Genomic DNA, 4,674 nt, shown 5'->3' with positions numbered 1-4,674 from the left:
AAACCTTAACCCTAAATTATAACCCTTAAACCCTAAACCATTAACCCTAAAATATAAAAACTAAACCCTAAACCCTAAACTCTAAATCCTAAACCATAAACCCTAAACACTAAATTGTAAACACTAAACCCTTAACCCTTAACCCTTAACCCTAATCCTAAATTCTAAACCCTAAAACCTAAGGCTTAGAGCCTAAACACTAAACCATAAGACTTCGACACTAAACCCTAAATCTTAAACCCTAATCCCTTAACCCTAAATTTTAAACCATAAACAATAAACCCTAAACCCTAGGCTTAGACACTAAACCCTAAATCTTAAACCCTAATCCCTTAACTAAGGTAGAGAAAAGAAAATAACTAATGTTTCTAACTAACGATGAACACCAATGTCACTCAACCTGGATTGATCCACTCCATTTATTTCAACTTCTAAATGTAATTTTATTTCATTAGAAGTACACATTCAACAATAAGTAATTGACGATTTCATTGAAGACCACAAAGTAAATACATTGAACAAAACCCAAAGCAATACAAGTCACTCATCATACATACATAAATCAATTAAATGAATTATTCCCATGGTCAGATTGCATTGGACATCGGCGCCTATTGTGCCCTTCTGCTCCACATGTACTACATTTTTGTCGGTGATCAGATGGTTCGAGCCAATCCATCTCATTCCTTATCCTTGTTGATTTTGACCGACCTTTTGCACGAATTGTAGTTGGGTCAGGGATTAGTGTCCATGCCTCATCCGAAGGAGGAATTGCCGCTTCATTCCCAAGAGGCCACCACTGTGCAGAGTATGCTTTTAAGATGTGCTCATTCGTGTAAACAACATCTATATATTGGTAGTAGTTCATGCTCACATAACCACAAGCTGCAATAATGTGTGAACATGGATAGTGAAGCGCAGAATACCTTCCGCATTGACAATAATGGTCATTCAAGTTAATTGCCCACTTTTGTCCGCCACATTGCATTATAGGATTGAAGCTCTCCTCTACTTCAAACCTTGTCGAGTGGATATCATACACACGAACGATGTGCGAACAAGCTTGTTCTTGATTTTTCCTAAGTTCTTTAACAAGCTTAGAACAATATACTTGGCCTTCGTTTAATTGTCTTTGGGCTTGGCGACCACGACCAACAAAGTACTTTCGGTACCTACTATATGTTGACTTGACCAACGCTGTTATTGGAATACTGCGACAATCTTTCAACACCTTATTCACACATTCTGATAGGTTGGTTGTCATGTGACCATATCTTCGTCCAGATGTATCGTAAGCCATGCTCCATTTTTCCTTTGAAATGCAATCAATCCATCTTGCTATGGCTGGACTCAATTGACGAAATTTTTCTAAGTTTTGATCAAACACATGCTTGCAAGGAGTGTACGCTGCATCAAATTTGTTACCATCAAAAGTTGTAGGTAGATATGAAACTCAAATTAACTTAATGTGTAAAATAAACCTTACCCAATTTCTTGAACATCTCTTTTTGTTTCGCGTTGTTGAATTTGCGATTGAAATTGCTCACTATGTGTCGGACGCAGTACACATGATAACCGTGGGGAGGTTGCCAACCAAGTGCTTCGTTAGCGATAGCAGACTTTATACTCTCGTGACGATAAGATATTAGACAAATTCCATTCTTATCTGTGACGTGTTCACGCAAGTGAGCCAAAAACCATGACCATGCTGTTAACGTATCACCTTCGACCACGACGAATGCTAGAGGAAGAACACCACCATTTCCATCTTGTGATGTGGCCATTAACAGGATCCCACGGTATTTCCCGTATAAATGTGTGCCGTCAACTTGTATGATTGGCTTACAATACTTAAAAGCCTCTTTGCATTGACCAAATGTCCAAAATACTCTATGAAACACACGATGTTCGCGACTCACGCTATTACCAACAATAAAATCGTCATGTAGTATTTGAAAATAAGAGCCAGGAGAATTTTTTTGCATGTGTGTTAGCCATGACGAGAGTTTCGCATACGACTCTTCCCAATCGCCATATTCAATTGCAATCGCCTTTTGTTTCGCCATCCATGCTTTTCTGTATGAAACCTTATAGGAAAATTCACTATTTATCCTTTCTTGAATCAAAGAAATTTTTATTGATGGATCTTCTCTGATCATGCCTGTAATTCAAATAATAAAATAAAATAACAAATTAAAATAACAAATAACACAAAAGTAGGATAATATGAACATAAAAAATGTACCTACTATGCAAGTCGCAATTAAATTTGAATCAAGCTTCTCATGGTCTTGTGTCATAGTCATATTAAGACATGTGTGCTGTCCACCCCATTGTGTCAATTTCCATGCATCAGTTTTTTTAGATAAAATTGCCCTCATATAAAAAGGGCAAGGAGACTCTGCGCTGTTGTTGGGGCAACAAACGATATATTTGTGTGATTTCATTTCAACAACCTTAAAACTTTGATGAACCTTCATCACATATTGTTTCAGTGCATTTTTGACCGCATCTTTACTGTCAAAATCCATGCCAACATATAATTCTTGTCCAACATTAAAAGTCGTTGGCATGTCCAAACCACAAATGTCCTCCTCGTCCGGATGACTTCAATTGATATTATTATAATGCAAAGCATCATTCCAAAATGGATTTTGAATTCCTGGTACACCTAATAATTTTTTTAAAAAAATCACGTCAACAAACTACTCGTATTTAGTTACCATTAAATACAATTCTCATAAAAAGATAGATGTATTCAACTAATTTTGTATTTCATAAAATTTACCTTCAGTTGGGTGAATAATTGAAACTGGTTCAACGATGTCGGTGACTTCATCATCTGTATCAGATATTCCATCAACAATATCATCTTCATCGAAAGACTCTTCAACGTATGAGTTAGACGCAAGATAATTATCATCATCATCTTCATCATCATGTAAATTACTTATATTTCTTGGCAGTTTCGACTCATGATGAGATACATTATGTCCACATGACGTAACAGAATTTGCAGCATGAAACATAGAACCACCAGCAATATCCTTTTCTACGTACAATTCTAGAACTGACATTTGTTGTTGTTGTTGAAAACTTTCGATCATAGTTTCAACATCTTCGTCATCACAAATTTGCAACGCAACATATTTTCCTGAAACTAAAAGTCTACAACTTATAGTAGAAATAATTTCATTATTTTCTAACTTTACCTTATCTCCAATTTTTTTTCAAAGCATTGAAACTAATTTCGCGTTTAATCTGAATCGCCTTTTTACTACCTTCAAATATTACACCATCATTGTCTTCATATACTCTTTCATAGAAATACAACACTGTAATAATTGAATTCATGATATACCTACATGAACAAAATTAAAAATAATTAATCATAACAACAGTGGTTTTAAAATAAATAAGTGTATTTGCTTGCTTCATCTACTAACTTAAACTTAAACTACAGATTAAAATTCCATTCTAACTTCAAAAAACTAGAAGGGAATTAGGTAATTATTTGTAAGGCCTGTCCATCCATGAACAAAGGCTTGTAAATAATTAAACATTATTAAAAAATAACTTCAAAGTAAAAAACCTAATTACAAAAATTAATAGGCTTAAACTTCACGTGTTAAAATTTGTTTCTAAATAAAAAAATTATTACTTCAATTAAATATTTTGTGAATGATAAAAATAAAAAAATTTGTTTGCTTCCTCTATTAAACTTAAAGTAGACATTGATACGTCATTCTAACAAAAAAATTATTACTTCAATTAAATAATTCAAAAAAAATTCCTTAACTTCAAAAACTTAAAGACTCACCTCTAAATATTTTTAACTCACAAATAGCATCAACAAAATTTTATAACCGGAAGGGTCACACGTCAAATTTCTAAGCCACAAAAACCATGAACAAAGAGGATTACAAATAATTACTCATACTAATTTTAAAATAAAAATTCTAATTAAAAAATTAATTCACTTAAACTTTACCTTCAAATTTTAGTATAACAAAAAAAATTATTACTTCAATTAAATATTTTGTCAATGATACAAATAAAAAATATTTATTTTCTTGCTCTATTAAACTTAAACTACACATTCATACTTTATTCTAAAAAAAAATTACTCTAATTAAATAATTTATGAAAAATTCCTCAACTTCAAAAAAATTTCAGACACAAAATGGAAGGGTTATAAATGAAAGCGTTACACTTAAAAAAATTTCAGATGCAAAAACCATAAAAAAAAAGGCTTACACATAATTACTACTAATAATTTTTAAATAAAAAATCTAATTTACAAAATTAATACACTTAAATTTGAGCTTCAAATTTGATTCTAACCACAAAATTTATTACTTCAAAATAAAAAAAATTTACATGATAAATAAACAAAAGGAAAGAAGGCTTTCTTTAAATAAATACAAAATATTCTTGCTATAGAATCAGCAAACTTCAAACAAAACGAAAGTCTTTCTTCCTCTCTTCACACTACTTTGTTCTTGAGTGTCAAATTTTGCAAGTGCTGAGTGCATTTTGCAAGTGCTCTATTTAAAGAAAATTAACACCAAATCTGAAGCATGCATGTGATCTACAAGGTAAATTTACATGCTATTAAAGCAAAACTGTATGCATGTGATCTCCTGCATTGCCTAGCCTGAATACCCTAACCTA

This window comes from Glycine max, chromosome 17, assembly GCF_000004515.6.
Source record: "Glycine max cultivar Williams 82 chromosome 17, Glycine_max_v4.0, whole genome shotgun sequence".
Taxonomy (NCBI): domain Eukaryota; kingdom Viridiplantae; phylum Streptophyta; class Magnoliopsida; order Fabales; family Fabaceae; genus Glycine; species Glycine max.
Note: the sequence above shows the minus strand (reverse complement) of the source record.